General features: G+C 42.0%; 1 long non-coding RNA gene across 2 annotated transcripts in view; it reads left to right on the top strand.

The window, feature by feature from the left end:
* LOC147151341 (uncharacterized) overlaps positions 1 to 23,250 on the top strand; it is a 54,736-nt gene that overhangs the window by 14,780 nt on the left and 16,706 nt on the right. Inside the window, exons 2-4 of one of the 2 annotated variants that reach the window (XR_015082660.1) lie at positions 6,139 to 6,288; positions 6,404 to 6,460; positions 10,883 to 10,962. This is a non-coding gene — a long non-coding RNA (uncharacterized LOC147151341). The remainder of the gene's footprint in view (positions 1 to 6,138; positions 6,289 to 6,403; positions 6,461 to 10,882; positions 10,963 to 23,250) is intronic. The other variant, XR_015082661.1, reaches the window with a different exon arrangement.

The following is a 23,250-nucleotide window of genomic DNA, read 5'->3' on the forward strand; positions in this document are numbered from 1 at the left end:
TGGTTTCAAATTGCCCACGTCACATGCATACTCCCAAGTACATAATCCGCAAGGGGAAATCTTGTCCACATACCGCCCAATCACCGCATCCCCACAATAGTTACGGGGGTGCTCTTAAAATATTTTTTAAGATGATGATGATTATTCTAATCCATTCATTTGATTTTACAATGGTTCAGAGGGATTGGCCCACATTGGTATCATATTTATGAACGAAATCCGTTGACATCCACAAAGCACATCGCGGAGTGCAGAATTTGTCCGCCCGCGCCTCGATCAAATACACCAAATTTGCGTGAGACCACCTGCACTGCAAAATAGACCTTCTTGTAGGACGTCCAAAATTTAGTGTACATTCTGTTACCAAATTCGCAGATGCGCTGGGGGGCAAGGCAGAAACGCCCAGTGAGGCGTAGCGCGTCTACCAAATTCACAGCCATGCTGAACCACAGCGTTGCCCCTGCACGAAAATGACAATGCTGCTGTTTTTGCGCCGAACGCAGACTACTTTCTGTTACTAAATAGTCCGACTAGTCGGGGGCGGGGCATTTCCATGCGTCGAAACGCCCTGATGGGCGCAACACAACCACAAACATGCTAGACTAGACTTGCACTGGCACGAAAATGAAGTTACATCCGTTTTACATCCGAATGGGCCCCAGTCTACCAAACAATCTTGTGAAACAAGCAATTCAGAGTTTTTATCGAGATATTATTCCCGTGTGGATGATCATATTAACACACTCATCGAGTTCAACCTTCCCTATTAGAATTTTGACATCAGGTCACATAGTTTATATATAGAGTCAGAATTGTGCGACACAATAAATGTCATCCCAATCTTGGCACAACTTTTCAAGCTCTTCACATTTGCAAAAAAAAAAAAAAAAAAGTGAATAATCTTTGTCAATTTGGATCAAGAACAACCCAATAAAACTACTCACCACACCAAAGCCACAAATCAAGTACTTTTGGAGTCATGCCGATTACAAACAAGAACCAAAACGCTTCATGAAAAGACGGGCCGATGGGAACTTTTTCCCTGGCTGAGGTACTGATGACTCATTTTCTATCATTATTTGTAATTATTTTTTTGGGTTGAGAAAGTATGTGAGAAAGGTGTGTGTTTGTGTGTGCGCGCATGTGTTTGTGTGTGGCCGGACTGGACGGAATGGGACAGCAGCTTGCCGTTGCCTGAATGTTCTGGCAATAATGAGGCCATGCAAGTTGGACGCCCCCCCCACTGTCTACCCAGAGGGCCTCTCTCGCTCACTCTCTCTCTCTCTCTCTCAAATCACTCTCAGTCTCTCTCTCTCTCTGGTGCCCACTCAGCATGTGCAGGCATATCCCACTTCCATCTGCCTATGACCTCATAGACCTTGTTTGTTTAACCCCCTCTCTCCAAAAACTAACCTAATTATAGCCCGTGCACATCATGGATTCAGCAGATTCCCCATGCCGCACTCCATCGTCGGCATGCAGGGCTTTGCAAACTTTTGGGGGTCCAGGCAGCATTTATGCAAGGATGCCCTCATAATCCTAAAAGCCTATTAAACATGACTACCACGTGCACCTCGAAATGCCATTGGAATTGTGGCTAACTATTTTCAAGAAGCATCTTTATAGCGCATTTCATACACAATGTGCTTCACAAAGTTACAATACAACATTTAAAAATTGAAGACCTTTTAAACACAGAAGGATTTAAAACTTTTAAAAGCAAAGTCGAAAAATAAAAAGTAGTTTATTAAAATTGCTTAGTACATTGTCAACATTTTAACACATTAGCAGGTGACTTTAAAAGAAAACATTAAAAGCTTTTAAAATATTTTGCCAGGATTGCAAGTCATAATGTAATACTAGGACTAATAAAGCCAAGGTTTAATGAGCGACGGAAGTCATATTTTAGGCAGCACTTAAAAAACGATACAACATAATTGCTTGCTAATTATTTTACGGACCCCCAAAATACGTCTCTGGGAACCGTGGGGTGTCCTGGACCACATTTTGAGCACCGTTGGCTTACATATGTGCGCCACCTCCTCCTCGCCGTCTTGTGTCACGACATGCCCCGGCATCTTCTTCTCCTCCTGGGTTTGCGTCACCGTGATGAGTGGAAAAAGTCATTAAAGAACGGCGGCCGGCCTTAGACGGTGTTTGCCCCGATGACGTCACAGAAGCCGCTTGTTCGACCGGCCGGGCCGCTCTCCGCTGCAGGGACACGCCTTTTGCGACGCGCACGCCCTCCTTTGCGTAATCTCTAACGTGGGATCTCCTGCCGTCGACTACACGGTAGCAAAGGAATGGCTGACTGCCTTTGGGTAGTCGGTCTGGCTGTCTTCAGAAGAGTGTCGGAACGCTTTAGAGGTTTTCATTTTTACAAAGTTTGTATTTTGTTTTGACCCTTTTTTTCAAATTCAATTACATAGTTTTGATTAGTTTTCAGAGCGAGTTTGTTAGTTTTTATTAGTTTAAATTCTTTGAAAATGCTACATTTTAGTTTAGTTTTTATTAATTTTAGTGTTAGTTTGGGTTTTTTTTTTTTGTTTTTAAATGTGTTGCATTAATTGAGTGCAAGATAACAAAAAAACAGGTCATTAAATATTGTGTAATAAAGTAAAAGTACTGTGTAGTGAGCACAGTGAATTTTATTATGAAATATGTTGTGCATTTTAGCCAACAGAGACTCTTCACGCTTGGCTTTTTGGTCAAAGGTACATATGAAATGAAAGTTAAGTAAAAATATCCCGCTTTTTTAACCTGAAACTCCAACACCTCATGTGATGCAGTATGACATTTTCCCTATCCCCGCTGAATAGCCTATATCCACTGTATATCATTTACTTGAACATTTTGGTATTCAAATATCGAACGCTTGAATCTGTTTTAATTCCTGTGACAGTTTGACAGTCAACTTCAACTGGCAAAGACAAATAAACAACTTGAACCGCAAGGTGAGAAGTAGCCATCATCTTCGTGGAATTTTCTAAGGTTTCTAAAAAACACGGAATGAGCACTTACATAACATTAGGTAACAATTAAATTTACCCCAAAACAACTGACTTATTCTACCGCCTACACTGCTCTTCCATTTGCGTTAGCTAAGTCCAATTTTTAGGGCAAGTATCTGCTTTTGAAACGTCGCGGTAATTTTGGCCCATTGGCGCCTCCGAATTTTGGCCTATACGAATTGGTGGATATTTTATCTGAAACTTGTTAGCCACAAGGCTTCCCCAATCAAAATACAAAGCAAAAGGGTCGAGGAAAGCGTTGAGATATAATGAAGCTACACGCTTTTACTCTAATTTGAACGTGATTTTAAACCAAATTTTCTATAGGCGATATCACAAAAAAAAAAAACATTGCCCAAAAAGGCTTTTTTTTTTTTTTAACAAAAAAATTCTATTTCTCCAAAACCCATCGTCCGAATTTCAAAATTCTTGGTGTGTTGTACTCAGGTTGAAGTGGCCACCCATTTTGACGGACTGTCATTTTTGGGAAATCTGGTCACATTGCTACTTTGGCATTGCAAGCTGTGGATCTTATTCAGAGAACTTGAAGCAAGAGTCAGAATGAAGTGATACTTTTCAAAAGTATTACTCGTCTTATCACTAATACTGCACTACTGAGGAATACTCGTGCATTTTTAATCAGTTTAAGAGTGTTTTAATAGGTTTAAAGTTTGTGGGAGGAGTAAAAGTGTCAAAAATATTTTTGATATGGTCTTTCTCAATTGTGTTTTATCCACGTATGACGAGTAGGTCTGGGCGCGATAAACGGGGCTGGACTGCATCGCGATTAGGGAACGAGCGAGTGATTCCGAACACAGCCTCTGTATTGATCTGCTGTGGCTGGGATCTCCAGGAGGGCCCTTAGAGCCCAGCCCGCAGGGGCATGGAGCGGCCTTTCCGCCTCAGCCCCTGGCCTGGCCCTGAGTAGTCGGGACTTGCGCGCTACCAAGATTGACAGCAGTGAGCAGTGTGTGCGGGGGTCGGGGTGGGGGTTAATCTCCCTGAACTGGGGCAGATGTTGTTAACAAGCTCCTCTCAGGTCGACTCCCTGCGTGGGAAAATGGCATCAAATCCTCCTGGGGTCAGCGCTTTCGGGCTGACCCAGTGAAAGACGTCCTTCCCCACAAACGGGCGCTCCCAGGAAGCCGTTTGCGTCGAGCCATCTTCATACCTTTTTTATTTTCAAGTGCACCGGCGCAGTTAACACCCATGTGCAGACTTTTGCCTGTTGCACTGGGTCTCATTAATGATAGCTGCGGTTGAATCGCCGTGCCTTACACAACCGCAAGGAATGCCAAGTGGGAAACACTTCAAAGCGCGCCGCCACATGACAAGACGCATCCGCCCAGCAGCGACTTTCTTTGCTTGTTTGTCGCTGGGAAGAAAACAAGCTGAAACCGAGGCCTCCCACAAACCAAACCTTATACGTCTCTCGGGTGTGATTGCTTGAAATAAAAAATTTGGATTGAATTTTTAATGAAATCTACTCTGCATTTTTGAAGCTTTAGAAAGTCAGGTCCATAAATTTGGGGACATGGACACAATTGTCATCTGTTTTGGCTCTAAAAAGCATCGCAATGGATTTGAAATGAAATAAGGTGTGCTTTGACGTGAGGTTTTTACTTGAAAATAAGGTGAACCGTGCCTCCCACTTTTGAAACGACGAAAAAGTAATAAGACAGATCAACAGTCAATTACAGTCTGGAATGTATCAACATTACCTGATGCTGGTTTTCATACCTGTTGATGCTCTGCTGCTCTTCATGCATTTTTCCTCCACTTTTGTCCGCAGCAAGTGAAATGAATGCTCAGTTGGATTCAGGTCAGGTGATTGACTTGCTCATTGCATAACATTCTACTTTGCCTTCAAAAAGTCTTTGGTTGCTTTCGCAGTATGCTTTGGGTTATTGTCCATCTGCACTGCGAAGCGTTTTCCACTGAGTTGTCAAGCATTCGTCCGAATACGAGCAGATATCATGATTTTCCGAAACACTTCAGAATTCATTTTGTCAGCAGTCACGTCATCAAGAAATAGAAGACAACAACCTCCACTGGCTGCCTTACATGCCCACCAGGCCATGGAACAGCTGAGCGGCCAAAAGTCCCAATACTTCTGGTCCCTTAAGGCCCCGATAGACCAAACCGACGTCGGAGGTCGTGACATTTGGTCACTCTGATTGGCTGTTAGCTAGCAAATCAGCGCTCGGGGCACCAACGGGAAGTGACAAATGCGGAAAAACAGTGAGCACGCCTCCGCTGCTTTAATCTTCTTACAAGTACAAGAGCGAGGGTTGACAATGTAAGTATTTCACAATACCGTGTCAAGATACGTGATTGTTTATCGCGAGTGAAGAATAGAGCTGAATGCATTGTTTACATTTTTATAATCCGCCCACGGGCAACAGCTTTCCGGTTGGATTTTTCTAACCATGAAAAATGGTGACTACCGCCGCCGATGGTATGGAAGGGTATTACATCTTATGCATGCGCAGAAGGTACTTTAATGGTCAGCGTCGCTGTCTGTCGTTGCGGTGTATTCCTCCAGCGTGACGTGCCGACAGCCGGCCGGACGCCACAGCGGGTAAGCGTCTGTCACTGTTGGCCGGCGTCTTTTTGGTCTATCTAGGCCTTTATAAAGTGGGAGGCATTTAAATAATCTCTTTTAATTCCTATACCGTATATAAATCTGACTGTAGGCACATCTTGTTCATATCATTTCAAATCCTTTGTGCTGTTTACAGACAAAAAGATGAGAATTGTGTACATGTCGCAATATTTATGCACCTAATTGTACATACTGTAGATGACCTCCTTTCAGAAAAAAAATCGAGTTAGCTAAAGATTATTCTCAGCGTGGGGTTACTTGTGATTTTCTTCCCTGGTCTACTCGTAAAACAGTCGGGGTTGCAAATCATAAGCAGGGTACACACATACCAATAATCAGGCATAACATTTTGGTTTGGGCAAGTAGACTCGTGATTGTCTGGTGATATATTGTTATGGGTGCCCTGTGTTCGTTATCTGCATTTACAGCACACACTACAAGAAAAATAAGTACACACACGGTCATTTTTTTTCCATATTTAAAAATCAATTACGATTTTAATAATCGCTATGTGTGCTTTAGCTGCGGCCCAGGCCTCCGCACAAAACAAAGTCAACACGGCTGCACTGGGCCTGATCCTGACCTCGGTGGTTAGGTCATCCGTTAACATGTCTGCCTGTCAAGCTGTGTTTACTCTGCGGCAGAAGCATACGAGAACTGGCGAATATGAACGTAAGTAATCTCGCTGCCTCTTTTGTCCCTATGCAAACAAATAGAATGCTAATCACACACACAGCTCAAAGCAAAGTGGGTTACGTTTTGTTCTGGTTTTTTTCCCTCTTTGCAGAACAACGAACGTCTGATTTCTTCGAGGCTTTTTTTGATCCGCATGCACAGTCTACAGGTATTTTGTTTTACTCTTCAAAATTCTCTTGAGAACAAAATCTCTTTGCAAGAAAACATGGCACTGTAACAGTTGGCACTGTAGCTCATCTGGTTTTCAGCCAAACAGAAACCAAAAAGTTAACTCCGGAAATGCATGACTGCAAATTGAGGAAATTGCGTGTGTGTGGGGGTGTGGGTGTCTGTGTGTGTGCGTGTACCGTTGGGGTGTGTGCGCGTGTGTCAAATATGTGTTCCGCCTAAACATCCCACTGCTATAACTTGGCTCACTTTAAGGGACCAAAGAAGACAAGCTAACTTTTGCTTGAGGTATCCAACATGTTAGTGACCGAAAACACACATTGAAGGAAGAATGCAAGATGTTGTCAAAAAAATAATTCAAACAAGTAAATGATTCAGGTCATTGTCCGTCCGCACTGTAAAAACGCCGTCCAATGAGTTGTGAAGCATTTGAGCAGATTGTTGAAAACGCTTCAAAATTCATCATGCCACTTTTGTCAGCAGTCACAAATCAAGAAACACAAGTGAAGCAGTTGCACTGCAAGCCCGTGTTGGAATTCCGACACCATTCAGCTGATTTGGATTTAAATACCGTCAAATTAAAGCTTCAAGTCTGCCATTAAGGCACATCTCACTCGTTGCATTCCAAATCCACTGTAGTGGTGTTTAAAGTCAAAAAGATGAGAATATGTTCATGTCCAAATATTTATGAACCTGATAGGATATGGATCTTTTTTAATTGAATTGAATTTAAATTGAAACTCACTCTGAACACACCACACAATAATCACTCAGGGTAATCGTTTAGAGACATCTGATATTTGGCCCTTTGCTAACTTTGATCGTAAAGGGAGAAAAAAATGTTCATATTTGACCTGATTTTTGGTAATGTATGTATCATAAATGGTGGTTCGGACTTTCAGACATTGCGCTCCTCCTTATGAGAGCAGACAGCATAATAAAGTCATGCAGACACAAAAAAAGAACAGTCATTCTTCTACTACAACTGTTAGATACTCAGTAAGATGCTGTACTAGTGTTTTCATAGAGGATAAAGAATCTATGCCTGTGAGTATTGCTATTACATCTGTCTACATCCATTGATTAATGGGTCCTAAAACCACAACGATTGATGCTAACCGTCAACATGTCAATGGCGATTTCCATTTTATATTAGCATTAGGCTAGCCAGCTGTTCAATACACCACATGCAATTCTCTTTTTTTTATGTGTGAACAAAAATGCACATTCCTCCGTTGTGGGATTTATCTAATCTTGATCTTATCAAAAAACTCACAAGTCAGGTCCCTCGTATCTCAAGGCACCACTGTCCTCGTACGGATTTTGCCTTCAAGCGTGAAGCCCCTCGCCACAAACGAGCACAAGTGGACCAAGAGAAGGCCTTCCCGATGAATCTGCGAGTGCATTAAGGAGAGTTGAGTGTGTAAAAGTGTGCGTGCCGCAGATGGTCCCTTTCTGTGGCGCACATTAACTTTGTCTAGGAACACTGGAGCATGCAGCCTCGTCTTGAACTCGACTTCTTCTGACCCCACTTGTGACCCGTCTTGGATGGCGGCAGGAAATGGGGCCACGCGTGTACGTGCGCACACGAGCATGTACGCCTTGGGACAGTGCGCCGAGTGGCCGCCCGGCTCCGGGGGAAGGAGGAGGGGGGAGATTAGGCCTCTCATCTAGGACACAGCTATTGATTAGCGTTTGTGGAGGACAGTGAGAGGGAATGGGGATTGACAGACGCACAATGGAAGGAGCCCTCCGATCATATGGCTATTGTCAGGAGGAGTGCGGTCGTGCACCTTCACATGGCACACGCATGCACGCACGCCTGCGCTCACACTCACACATATGTTTTCCTGAGGTCCGTTTAGGCCTGTTTGACTGTTGCCCACTTGCAAGTGCGGATACACCTGGTGTAGCTCGCATTTGATTTTTAAAATGGAGGAATGGGCCAGGTCATGTGATGTAAATAATAATAATAATAATAATAATAATAATAATAATAATAATAATAATAATAATAATAGCTTATAATTGTGCCATCTGAACCCAAAATAATGATAATAATAATAATAATAATAGTTTATAATTATGGCATCTGAACCCAATATAATCATAATAATAGTAATAATAATAATAATAATAACAAGTGTTATTATTATTATTTTTAAAAGAAATTTCATTTTCCTAGGAGAATAAAAAAATTTTTTTCGTCTTTTATTTTATTATAATTAATTGAATAATGATTCATCAACAAATGTGCATTAACATGCAAAACTTGTCATCTTACAGATATTTCACTATAGATAAATTAACCAATTACTGCTTTGGTTCAATTTGAAATAAAAAATAAATTGTCATCTAAAAGTATAACGCTGGCCAAATCCTCCCAAATCATCACTTTTCATTAAAACTAAGTCAATAATTGTTTAATAAAAATGACATTTTACCGTCCATTCATCCATCAATTTTCTTCTGCTATCTAATTAGAAATTAACCAATTTTTAATGAGGGAAAAAGTTAAATATGGAAAAACTAACATTTTATTTGATAAAAACACAATAAACCCTTCTCATATTTTGATTTTTAAAAATTATAATTAATGTGATAATAATAAATGAACTACTTATTCAAAAGAGAAAAAAATAGCTTAAACTAGTTTAAAGTTAAACTTATGTTTAATGTTCGCGTAATGTTTTTCTTTTCTTATTATTAGGGCGAAGAATGCTAATCACTACCAACCCAAAATAAAACGGAACAACCTGTATTGTGGTTAACTACACCACAGGATGAAAATATTCTCCACAGGTCTCAGTGGGATGCAAATTTCAACCACAATAAAGCACATAATGTCAAATGAATAGCTTTCTGACATAAAAAGAGAGCTTGATCAACTTTGTACTGGCTCTCGTTAGATTGCACATGCATTCCTTATGTTTGTGAGCGTGTGAGGTTTTATATTGTGTAGTCGAGTGTAACCCTGGGAACATTTTGGAGGTGGGGGGGTTGTTGGGGGTGTTGAACACACTCATCTGCTGAGTGACTGTGTCACTTATTGATTAGTTGCCATGGAGAGTTAGTCGGGCCATCTCTCTTGGAGGTGTGGCCCGCAGGGATGCCTCAGAACCCTTAGGAGGATTCTGCGCAGCCTTATACACAACCACCCAGATATATATATATATACCTTCCACATGCATTCAAATTTACATTTACACTTATTAAAGAAATTCTAAACATTTTGAAACTCACATTTTAATGTATTGTTTGGCACCTGTTCTCACTCTCTCACAGTGAAGAAATGGAAGACTGTCATAACATCACTTGGTAGAAATGAAAAGACTTGTTTCCAAATAAGAGGCGAACGCATTTTTTTTCAAGCTGTTTGTCATTCCAAAACTAAAACTGACCCATAAAACAAAAGCGAATTAAACATTGTATATTAAAAAAAAACCCACCAAAATATTAAACCAAGCCATTTAATAAAAAGCCATAGACTGGCTAACGGAAATCTGCATAGATGTTACATTTAAACCTTGGAATAATTAATACCTTAACCCAAACTGAGCAGCAACACATACAAATAGAGCTTGCAACATTAATGACAGGCATATATTTTCTCTGCTCTGTGGAACACAAAACAACAACTTAACTGCAATTAAGTATGGAACCATCTCCGCTTGGTCTTCTTGCTCATCCAGTAGAGCTCAGTGCTTCCCGGCCGGCATGTTGTGGCACTATGTGGTACTACACTCAAGCTACACAAATCTCAATTGGGACATAGCTGATTATTTGAATGAAGGCGTCTTTTCCAATTTGTAATGACAAATTCATTTAACAAATATAGCTATTCATAATATTACATGTTGCAAAAAAGGGCAACTTTTCCTTGGTGTAGATTTTGTATTCAGGTATTCAAATATGACTCTCTACCTCGATGAACTTTGACTTTATTATTGTAATATTAAGATTTTACCCTCCCAAAAATAGAGCACTTTGTTAAAAACCAAACATTTTTCTTGTAAGACTACAATTTCAAAGACTTTATTCTTATAACGCATATCAGATATGTTTGTGCAAAACGTTTGGAAAAATAGTCAACTTTTTAATTTCTATGGCATTTACAGGGTACGCATTTTTATTTGGCATTAGGATTATGAGGGGGTCCTTGGAAAAATATCTCCCCTGGACCTCAAAAGTTGAGAGCATTCGCACTAAGCAGCGAGACTTAGCCACAGCTTATCTGGCAAAAGCATCAATATTTATGTCCACTCCCGCGGGACTCATAATAAAAGGGATTGTCAACAAATTGTCCAAACTTATCGAGCTGTGAAATCCCCCTTGCGGCCCCCTCGGATTTGCCTGCTCATGATCCCCTCTCATTTTGTGCACTGTCATTGTTCCCCTCCAGTGCCGTGAAGGAGGCCAGCGTGGGCAGCAGTGGTGTTGGGCGGGGGTACACCTGAGAGGGTGGCGGACTTCGCGCCTCAGGTGAATTAATGAGATTGTAACGACGAGTCGACGAACGAGGTGACATACTAATATCTGTTGTGGAGGCCAGGAGATGAGTCAATAAATATACAGCTATACAGCTGGCTCTCCTTCGCTTATGTGGAAGACGATATTGTACCAATAATGGTTTTACCACCCATGTTATCTCAACAAGAGAATAAGAAGACGGAATTGCGTAATATGTGGATGACACAAATCCCTCTCTTTAGCTGTTGAGATCCAAATGAAAACAAGAAATTTACCTCTGATGAAACTTGGCGGGGACAAAAGTGTCTCAACACGTTAAACTGCATTTTCCTTCCCGTGTTTAATTTAAATGCGCATTCAAAGATCAGATCCAATGAAACTTGCTTTACATCAGCACTTTCACGGGATGGAGGACCCGAATGCAGGAGAAGCAGCGGGTACTGAAGAAAATATTTATTAACAAAAACGAGGACGAACAAATCCTGAAGTCGCAAAGAAACACTAAGAAACAAAACATAACACTGGGAGAAACCAAACAACCTGACAGCGGCAGCAAGGACTAAACCAACAACTATTACAACTATAGGACAACACGACAATGACCCGACCGGAACAGAACAAAAACTAGCAACTTAAATACAAGCACACTGACGAGACAACGAGAAACACCTGGACAAGAGACACAAGGTAGGAGGGAGCTGATTGGCCAACACTAGGGAGTGGAAGGCACACAGGTGGACACAATAATCATGACGAGACAGACACAGAACACTGAGCAAAACATCAAACTAAAGAAAGCCCAAAACAAACCAAACATGACAAGCACAGTGCATTGAGTTTATGCTCGTTTCCACATAAGCAGCTGCATCCCATTAATTAGAAACGAGAAAAGTTCATTTATTTCAGTGGCCCAATTGTAAAACGTGAAATTCTTAGCAAAATGTAATAAATCCACCTACTAATCTTAAAAAGAAAGACTTTTGACGGGAAGTTGCACACTAAAAAAACCTTTATTGATGAAACACCGCCCACACTTTCAATCCTTTTTCTCTGTTTTGGATTTGAAAAAGTAAGAAAAAAAGTCACAAAACTCGAATTCTTAATTATTCGTATTGAAAGCAACGTAAAGTCTTTATTTATAGCTTTGCCTTGGTTCAACGGCATAGGTTGGAAATATCAAAATAACACATTGAAATGCTGTCTTGATGCCCCCCCTTGATGGAGATGCTTGAAAAAGTGTGTGCGTGAGTTGACCTTAACTTAAAATTGTAAACGCCTCGCCATAAAAATGCAAAAAACCTTCTTGGCTGAAAGAAAAATGCGCACAAAGTTGTTAACCTGAAACCTGACGATGACGACGACGCGGCCCCTCCCTGCCGTCACACCTTGGCCGCATAAACATGATTGTGGTCTATGCATCGCATCCCCGGGGGGGGGAGGGGGTGAAAGGGGGAGTTCGTGGGGGGAGGGGGGTGGTCTGCGTGGCTTTAGTGCCGCACTGTGACACCAATCAGGGGGAGATGGCGGCCCCCTTTGTCATGCAAACACCGATTGCTTCTTGTCTTATTCAAATGTCCGCCCTCTCTTTCTCCTCTGCCCCCCCCCCCAACTCTACACCCCTCACTCTCACTCAGTCCCTACCCCGATACACCCCCAGCCCTCACCCTGAAACACCCTCACGTACCAACTTGAGCCCTCTCTCGCTTTCTCAAGTCCATATAAATCCTCGGGCGCTGGATGGGCCCTCGGTTTGGGCGGCCGAGTCGGGTTTGTAAGTGGGGGGCGCTTGTGAGGTTCTTTCCAGGCCCCCCCGTTTCATATTCAAATGTTACAATCGGGCCTGGCTGACCATGGGGGGGCTCTTCATGGTCGCGGCCTGGGGTTGCGGGGTCAAGATGCTGATTTAATAGCTTGGGCAGAGGAAAGAAGTCGGGGGAAGGGGAGGGGGGCAAGTGATTTAGGGCATGAATGAGTTATAAAAAAAAACAACAAAAAAACTGTTTTCATTTAAATTCAAGCACATTTTTAATACTTCATTCTCAAGAGTATTCATGTTAAATATGTGCTGTTCTGCAGCTGTGGAAAGCATTTATTCCATTATCCTTGATAGCCATCACCTCACTAGTAGAACAATTCATTGCATATAGAATAACTTTCTTACTCGTACCGTTTTTTTCCACCATTAGTGACATAAGGATAAAAAAAAAAAATGCTTTAATGGCATTCCATTTCAGCATTTATGTACAATGTGTCTATAGTCTAATTTCCAAAACGATGATAACCCCGTTTAATACGCAATTAAACCTCACCAGCAATTTTTGCCGAGGACCAGTTGTCCTCGGTTTGCACTTTTGAGGACCAATTGTCCATCCACCACTCCAACGTGGCCCGCCGTGAAAATGTGTTTGACGCCCGCCGACCTCGTTTTACGCGCGGTGGTGGTGGTGGTGCTTTTCGCTGCGGACCTGCGGGAGCAGATGGTGGAAGCGAGCGAGGATTAGGATGGAAGATAAGGAAAGTGAGCACGCAGGTAGGGTGCCACGGTGTCTCGGATGACCTCGTGTTCTGGAGCGGCCTGTTATTCCTGTCCCCGTGGGCGTGTTCCAGACATGGCAGCTCCAGTAACATAGGCGGCATGACCTGTTTATTCAATGTCATGTGCCAGCGACCCGGCACAGGTGAGAGCTTCTGCTGTCTGCCGCATTGCAAGGGTGCGTCCCAGTCAGGTGGGTCGATCGGGGCGGAAAGAGTTGGGTGTCTCCTCGCTCCGCTCCCTTGGCTTCAGGATGGCATGTGAACTTGCAGCGTCCACACCTGATTCACTAAGATCCTAAATGGTGTGCTCATGCTCTGCATGAGCTGTAAGTGGGTGTGTTGCGTGTGATCCACTACAGTTGCGGTGCATCGGCAGATGGTGGTAAAGTGGTGGGAAAATGGTCCATTGGCTGTCACTTGTACAATTGCTTTTCTACCTTTGGTGCTCAAAGCGCTTTCACACTGTACCTCATTTATCTACTGATGACTCGGCATCAGAAGCAACTGGGGGTTCGGGATGTAAGTATCAAAGAGGAGGAGTCTGCTGTACTTTTTGCACTTTTGCTAGACCCAATGGGTTTTGCTATGGGAAATTTGGGAGATCCCTGCAAGTAAAAATATAAGTGATGGAATTGGAAGTGTAAGTGGAAGAGGAAGACTAACCCCGATTTCATCATAACAATAAGTTTAGGGGAGTCAGCAACCTCATAAAATATACATTTTGTTTAATTCAATCTGTGCCCCAGTGTGTGACAATTGAATGTACAGTATGTGCTCATTCTAAACTATTGGTCACAATGTGCTGAAAAGACTAAGATGCAGAGAAATGCAGTTTGAGTTTTGTCATAGATGATATGGCATGACTCCTTCTTGTGACTGGTCACTGGCCAGCCCTAAAACCAGAAGTCGCCGATACAGGGGCATGTGCCATTTCTTACAGGCCAGCTCAAGGAGAGTTTGAAATTTAATATAATATATAAATCTATAATAGAATTTTATTTTGAAAATGATGTGCCTCTGACAAAATGCTCTTCTTGGTCATGCGATATGGGAAAAATGATAAGCCCACAAACTGGCAATTTTTTTTTGAAAATCCTTCAAAAAATGCTAACAAGCCAAAGAAATTTGAAAGAATAGACTTATTTAAGAGATATTCAAGAGACAATATTGGCAGTCTTGCTTAAGGTATTGCTAGTTGGCTTGTACGTATCAAACCTGCTTTGCATAATATGTGGCTTACTAATGATCCAATGAAGCCATCAAAACCGCTTTGGCACAGAGAGTCCAAGTACTTGGCCTTAAAGAGAAAGTCAACCAAAAATTATCTTTACCTGGTCATGTGACATTCGCAAGCAGAGCGGTGATTGGTTGAGCCCTGAGCAACTGTAACCATTTTCAGTCGCTAGCAAGTGGCAAATGCCCCCCCCCCCCAGAAATGGATAAAAACAGATGGATTTTGCTGCTTGATTCATATTCCACAAACGCAATATAAATCAGAATAGCGTGTTTAGAAGAGTGGGGCCGTAGAGAGCAACCGTAAAGAACATTTTTGAGTTGGCTTCCCCTTTAAAAGACAAACCTGTGGAGCTTTTGGAAAAAAAAAAAAAACAACGGTTAATGATTAGAGAGTGATTCGTGATGCCAGATTATGTGATTACATTTCCCTAATGGTGTCAGAGAAGTAATTGGCTTATTATGTCTGTTTTATTGGCATGTCGTCTCCATTTTTCAGTGTGTACTTTTTCAATGACGCCAAGCGAGTGTTTGGAATACCTCGCTCATTGACCGTAACTTCAGTAAATCTGCACATGACTTTTCATTGACACTGTCATATAAGTTTTGAGGCAACACAGACTGGGGGGCCCCTTGGCTCCCTCAAATCAACTCAATGGCATACTGTGCATAGTTTGAAGAAATTGGCACGAGAGCAGCACAGTGGATTTGCGGGTCTGCCTCACAGTTTTGTGCTTTTGGGGTTCGAATCCCAGCTCCAGTTTTTAAAGACTTCTCATTGGTCGATCAGTCAGTGCATATGTAGCTCATGGGTGTCCATAGGTGGTCGGGGGCCAACGGTGGGACGTGGATGAGGGGCCACTGAGGTAGTCCAAGCCTCAGTGGGCACAGCTGTACCTCCATTAATGCTCCTCTACTGGCTCAGAAGAAAGGCTGGTGGCCACTCTACCAGCACAAACACACGCACACACGCACCCACACACACACACAAACACACACACACGAAGGTCTGGTCGTGCCAGGTGCTACCACTCGCTCTGGCGTGAAACCGTTTGAGCATTCATTCGATAGCCTTGATATTCAGCTTAAGGTTCATGTACTAGTACTAGCATTTTTTTTTTTTTTAATTTAACCTTTATTTAACCAGAAAAAAACTTTGAGATCCACAGATCTCTTTCTCAAGGGAGTCCTGGCAACACCAAGAGGCAACACCACAACTCAAGATTTTCAATACAGATTTAAAAAAAAAAAAATCACAAACAGTAAGAACAATAAAAGTCAAAAAGAGACATTTAGAAACAGCCGCAGATGGATGAATCCAATTGCGGATCCTTCGGAATGGAATCAAACTGAGATAAAGTTACAAGATGTGACAGTTTTATTGTGCTTTGTAAAGAGTTCCAGTCTGTAAGAGCACGATACTGAAAAGCCATCTTTCCTTTCTCCGTCCTGACACTAGGGGCACTTAGTGTATACCCATCCTGGGAACGAAGAGCATAAGGTCCATTAGACATATGCTGAAGATACACACTTAAGTATGTTTTTTTTTTCAGTGAAAACGCAAAACTCCGGCCGCAGTGGAGATTTACAGATATATTCGGATATCTCCTGATCCGCGTTTTCGTCTGGGCGGGTATAGCCGGAGATTTACGTCGTCATCGTGCGACAACAATACTTTGACGTCACTTGCGCGACTTGTGTTTTCATTAGTCAACATGGACTCTCGCGGTGTTGCGTTGGTTATAGCCATTCTCGATGCGCTTTTCGCTTACTTATTTGTCCGCAACCAACCGCTGCTTCCCGGTGAAAGGTTTAAAAGCAAGTCTGACCTTTTGTCGGTTCTCCCGAACGAGTTTGACGCCGTGCTTTTGCTTTCGTAGAAGTGACGTCAAAGGACGGAAGTTCCTTCTGAATGGACAGTATTTGGCTAACTACTGCCGCCTAGAGGCTTGACGTGCGTTTGAAAACGCACTTCTGCGGTTACGTGTGGATGCGTTTTTTTTTATGTGTATTCCAACGCAGGCAGGGGGGGGATATACGGCTGTTAAAAAACCCCGGCTACGTGTAGACAAGGCCTACGTCTGTACCAATTTGTCAACAAAGCAGGCCAACCAAACCGAGAGTACAGTTCACAATGCTGAGTTCGTAAACTGCAGTTTGTTATGAAGCGTAGAGAGGCATGAAAGACATAGTCCAGCATAAGTAGTGACTACCTTGGGGCACATGTGTATAAAAGGTCCATAATCCAGCGCTGGAAGAAATGTTGCAGCAATAAGTCCCTTTCTTGCAGGGAAAGAAAAACACAACTGGAAAACACAAACACAACAAAACCGAGTATCACCCTCCCCCGGCAAAAAACGCATCCACACAAAACCAAGTGCGTTTTCAAACGCATTTACAAGCATGCCAAGCCTCTAGGTGGCAGTAGTTAGCCATATACTGTCCATTCAGAAGGAACTTCCGTCCGGGGAATATACCTTGGACGTCCCAGAGTTGTCTGGCGGTCAAGACGTGTCGTAATGCATCTTCACCTAGCAGTAGTAGTTGGTTGCAAACTAATAAGGAAGCAAAAAGCGCCTGAAGAATGGCTATAACCAACGCAGCTCGGCGGGCATCCATGTTGTCTCTCTTGAAAACAAGTCGCGTAAGTGACGTCAGAGCATTTTTGTCGCACAGTGACGACGTAAATCTCTGGTTCCGACTAGGAGTGGGCGATACTGGGAATTAAGTATCGATCCGATACCAAGTAAATACAGGGTAGGTACCAAGTAAATACAGGGTAGTACCGATACGATACCGATTCTTTTTGCTTGGAAATGTCATGATCCCCCCTTGAGTTAGTATATTATGTTTATATATGTATATATGTATAGTTGTTGTTGTAGTAGAAGTTTATTTATTTATTAGAATTTTATTTTTTTATACTTTTAAAGTTTGCATTGTAGTTATTTAATAAAAAAAAAAAAAACGATATTATTTATATATATGTATATATATACAACAACTGTTTCAGAATAAAAGTCAAGAGAGTCCCCTTTGACCCTTGTGAGGATAAGCGGTATCGATAATGGATGGATGTAAGTCAAGAGAGTCTAACCAAAAAAAAGCAGCAATGTAACGAAAATACAAGTATAACACTGTCAACATGACAAATAAAATACATCCCATTGCAAAATGTTTTGAAAATAAAGTCAGTAGTGCAAATAGTGTAAACAATACGATGTAAAAACCTTTAACTGTAGGAAAAAAAAAATACTTCTACTACAACTGTTTCAAAACAAAAGTCAAGAGAGTCAAACCAAAAAAAGCAGAAAATGCTTATACTACAACTATTGTTGATTTTTTGGCTGAAAAGCCTCTGCCAGAGTACATTGGCAGAGTACATCCTCTTCCTCCCTCAACTTATTCGCTTGCAGCTCATTGCTCCCTGTAGGCTGAGCTTTTTTTCATATGTTGTGTAAATTTGTGGTGTTACCACAGTAGCGGAGCACTTTATTACACAAATCACACTTGGCACTGTCCTTTTCTGTTGTTATAAAAAAAAAAAGTCCACACCGTTACTCTCCTTCTTGTTTGGCTCTGCCATTGCTTTTAGGTTCCAGCTGCTCTCTCACTCTCCCGTCGCCCTCTCTGCCAGGGAGGGTCTAAAAGTGGGCCTGAGTCACTCACTCAGGCAGAGACTCAGAGAGTAGCAGGAGGGGCTGGGCGAGAGAGCGGGGAGGATAGAAGCGGCGCTTTGAGCGAAGTATCGATCCCGGGACAATAGTATCGAATCGATCCAAGCACTTGCTTAGTATCGATAATGTCAACATTTGGATCGATCCGCCCACCCCTAGTTCCGACAGTCCACAGCCAAATGCGGGTCTGGAGATATCCGCAAAACTCCACTGTGGCCAGAGTTTTCGGTTTTCAATGAAAAAAACGTGCGGATGACAGGGCAAACCGCGGACTAATTTCCACCATTAGCAAAAACCCCGAGGAGAAATTACTGTAGAGGAGTATTTGCTCAGATAACTTAATCAATTTAAGTAGTAGGACAAAAGTAGCACTGGTAGTGGAATAAAATGTTACTTGTCAGATACAGTTTTTCTTCTCGTGTGCCCTAGTCGCTCTCCTAGTGCACTGAATTGTCTTATGAAAGAGGGCAAAGAGCGTACTAGTATATGGACCTCAGCCTGGATATCAAGGATTTAGAATACAAAGTAAATGCTTATTAGATATTTATGCAAGGGAGGCTACTAGTGTGTGAGACATGCTTAATTGTTGAGCCTAGTCTTTACCAATAAGCTTTAATTGTGTACTAACAGGCCCAAAGTGACACTAGCAGTGGAAAAAAAATATTACCAGTAAGACACGGTCATCCTAATAGTGCCCTGAAGTGTCCCACTAGTAAGGATGTGTAGCGTACTAGTACATGAAGCTGAAAGTGGATATCAAGAAATGGACTAAACACTCTGACATCTTTTCATAGCGACATGCAGGATGGGGATGTAAGAGATGGGTGGGTGAAGAGGTTAAACCAGAGTGGGAGGGTGGTCGTGTGTGGGGCGGGGTCTCTGTTCCTTCCTCTCTTATCTGCCGACTAACCATTCTCTATTCTCCCAGCACCCCCCTCGCAGCACCCCCCCCCCCCCTCCTCCTCCACCCAAAAACCCTTCTCTCTCTTTTGTGGCCTGTGCACCTGCAGCCCTTGAGTCTGAGCAATAAAGCTGAAGGATTTGCCTACTGGAGGATGGAGTAAAAGTGTGGGAGGGGGAATGGGGGGGGGGGGGCGTCATTGGTGGTGGTGGTAGTGGGGGGTGTCATTAGACAGCACTGGAAACACAAAAGCAACAGGTCCAAAGCATGTGTTGGATATGGCGCTATGCCATATACCAATGCAACGGGGGCGACATAACGCCATTTGACACGGGGGTGGGGGGGGGAGAAAGGAGGTGGGCATCGATTTTAAGCAGATTTGCGTGGGGATCTACACCTTGTTTGGGTTGGTGTCATTGTGTATCAACTTGATCCGACACATGATCTAATTGGAAGTCCTTGCTCCACTTCCTCACATGCTGCCTACTCAGGCATGGCCAATGTGTCTTTTGGAAAAGCATCAAAAGCTTTCAGCAACTTCAGCTTTATATAGTGTGGCTGATTATTATTTCAAACTGGTACTTCAATTGCAGTTGATGTTGTTGTTGTTGTTTTAAATGAACCATGTGACTTATTTAATCCAAGCAACAAACGATTGTAATGGTGAAATTACTGTAGAAAGAGATGCTGAACTCAAAGTGCTGTAGGATGACAGAAATGCAGGAAAGGTCAAAGGTGAGAATTTAGGATTGAGGTATATTTTTAAAACTTGTCTGTTCATGTTTCTTAAGTTTCCACAGTGAAAATGTGGACTTCTTCTACTTCAAAAAGATAGCAGTACAATGATTTGAATTGATAGTGAAATATTGAAATTGTGAAATTCAAAAAATGAATGTGGGATTCTAAAAAAAAAAAAAGACAACATTTGAAGTTAAGAATGATACAAATCAGTTGATACATGATTAATTTAAAGTGAATTGATTATTTTTTTTATTAGATTATTCGATTAGAATTTTATCATGGAAAATGTATAATTCTTTAACAATAGTCATGTTTGGAATGTTGACCATTCTTAAATTGGAATTATTAAGATACGAGAATTTGTTCAATTAGCTTTTTTTTCAGTTTTGTAGAAAATATATTGGCACATTTACAAACAGTTGTTGTTGCTGAAAGTATGCAGTTAAAGCATAACAACTTGTTTCATTTCAAATCAATTTTTGGTGGTGTTTAGAGCCAAAAAAGATGACATTGCGTCCATGTCCCAATATTTATTCACTTGGTGTTTCCTAACTGACCTCTCCCTGGGACCCAAATGTTCCTTTTGTTGCATATCGCGACCCATTTTTACAGACATCAAGAACAATAAAGAACTTGCTTTGTTTAAAAATAGCCTCTGCCAACAAATGTATAGTATACTTTCAAAATCATTTTAAAAAAGAGTTTGATGTACCGCCAAAATCATATTGCTCGCCATGATGTCCGCTAGCCATAGGTTGAGCTGCACTGTGTTTGTTTATGGAGTAAATTAGTGACTAAAGCGCAAGGCAGCCCCACTTCTTATAGCTTACCTAATTATGTTCCGTGTGGGAACTTGGTACACCTCTGTACTGTATCAGAAACCAAAAAAATAATATGAATACATATAATTTTTTTTTTTTACTAGATGTTTTCGACCTACTTTTGGGTCCTGAACTTGATAATTAGTTGATAATTATTGGTCAAGATAAAATCGGGTGATTATTTCCCTCAGGATGAACTCCATGTGTTTATATTTCAATTCCCAGTATGAATCTTTAGTGTTTAAATCAAGCCTATCAGTCCATTTAAACAACAAGGCTGTAAATTATGTCTTGAACAGAATGATGCCCTTCAAAACGAAAATGACTCAATGTTAGAAAAAGGCCATATTCCAGACAGTCTGTATTTTAATTCACCACCTGTTGTAATGTTATGTTCAGTCATGTAGAACTTACTGCATGCAAGACCCCCCACATTGTAAATGGGCGCAGAGGACAAGACTTTAAAAAAAAAAAAAAAAAAAAAAAAAAAGACATGACTCACTGGGGTCTTTTTTGGGGTGTAGACCGCGAAGGCAGACCAAATCACTCTAAAAGCGGCTTAATTGGGCCGTTAGATGAGAGCGAGCGCCGTTGGGGCTCGGCCGGGCCCTCCATAGTCACGGCGGCGGGGTGAGGCGTGGGCGGCCCGCTGGGAAAATGGCGGCGTAATCAGGAAGCCGGCGCCTGTGCCTGATCAGGTACGCCGAGCTTTCTTCTCCTTTTCCTTCACACCCCTCCTCCTCCTTATAAGCGTTCGGACCTACTTGCGTGTGAGGACCTGCGACCAGGGATGGTGGGATGGAGATGAGGTCCGAGGGGGGGGGGGGGGGGATCGAGGTATGGACTTGGGTTTTTTTTTTTGTTCCCACATTTGATTATTCAGGTTGGCTGAACTAAATTCTAAACTCATAAAATTCGTATCCCCTCCGGGGAACCATTTGCATATATTTTAGTGCCCCCCCGCCCACCCCGACAACCCAATTCCCCTTTTTTCTGAGAAAGTGAAAGAGAGGGCCAAGCAAGCAGGCCTGTCTAGGCTTTAAGATGTCACTGTGGTGTGAAATATGGGCGAACAAGCAGGGGCTTTGAAACCCAAACTAACCCCCCTCGGACCCTCCTCCCGTCCCCACATCCCCCCCTGTACACGGCCCGCCTGTCCTTGTGCACTGTGCCGTCCTAAAGTAGGAATTAAACATCACTTCGAATTATGCATTGGGCTCCTCTGCGCTAAACTTGGTGCACCTGAACGATGCTCAGCTCACAACACAACATGTCCGCTGTCACTAATGGGCTTCTGTTCAGGGGGAGTTAGGGGGTCCGGGGTTATCGATCACTTCCAGGCTAACTTTTCGGCCACAGCATTAGGTACACCTGTATAATTTAAAGAGAACTAACGCAAGAGCGCTGTACACAGCAAGGTTATTACAGTTAATGAAAAGTAAATAAAGAACTAAAACTAAAATTGAAAGGACATTTTCGTTCACGAAAAAATGATCAAAATAACAATTGTTTTAAAAAACGACAACTAACTGAAACTAAACTTTACGTTTATAAAACTAACTACAATTACAGCGAAAATTCCCATTTCATCTTTGTCAGTTAATATCATGCATGAACTTTTTGGGTTCATTTTAAATGTATTTGTTTCAGTGTTACTGTCTGGCCGTAAGGAAAAAGGAAGATCAAACAGTCACTATGAGAACTGTAGGTGAATTTACTTTATTACACAATACTTAGTGACTTTTTTTTACTCTTGCACGAGACAAATATGCCATATATTAAAAAACCAAACTGAACCTAACACTTAAACTAGTTAACAGTTTCAGCGTATTCAGCAGACACACAACAGCATTTGAGAACAATTTCATTTTTCACCATTTTCAAGCCTCATTTTGTATTCTTGGCAATTTCTTTATTCAATCGGTCAAATTTGGCAGGGTCGTTAACAACACTCTGTGGTGTGTCAAATTTACAAGACGTGCTTATTTTCACTATGCAAGGAATTTAAGTGTGTGTGTGTGTGAGGGAGACAATTGAAGATTGCAACCCAAATGCACTTCATTTGATATGGCCCAGTGCTGTTGTACTCCACTGCGGCTCATAACCACAATAACAATAAACATGCATTCATTGTGTCAATCAAAATGGAACCGAATCATCTCTATGAGCCAGGACACGTCACACCTCCGTTACATCATATCGCCAACAAGGCCTCCAGATCTTTGATGAACATGTCAAAATCTTGTAAGGATGTAATGATGCTACTATTTTTTTTTTTCAACGTTGGGTGGAGAGGGAGGAATTATTTTATACTGGCCTCTCTAAAAGAGGTTAAAAAAAAAAAAAAGAATGAAAGAAAGAAAAAACTCTGAAGCCCAGGTCTTAAAATTCC

The sequence above is a fragment of the Filicampus tigris genome, chromosome 2, assembly GCF_054856515.1.
Source record: "Filicampus tigris isolate MCC_2025a chromosome 2, RoL_Ftig_1.0, whole genome shotgun sequence".
Taxonomy (NCBI): Eukaryota; Metazoa; Chordata; class Actinopteri; order Syngnathiformes; family Syngnathidae; genus Filicampus; species Filicampus tigris.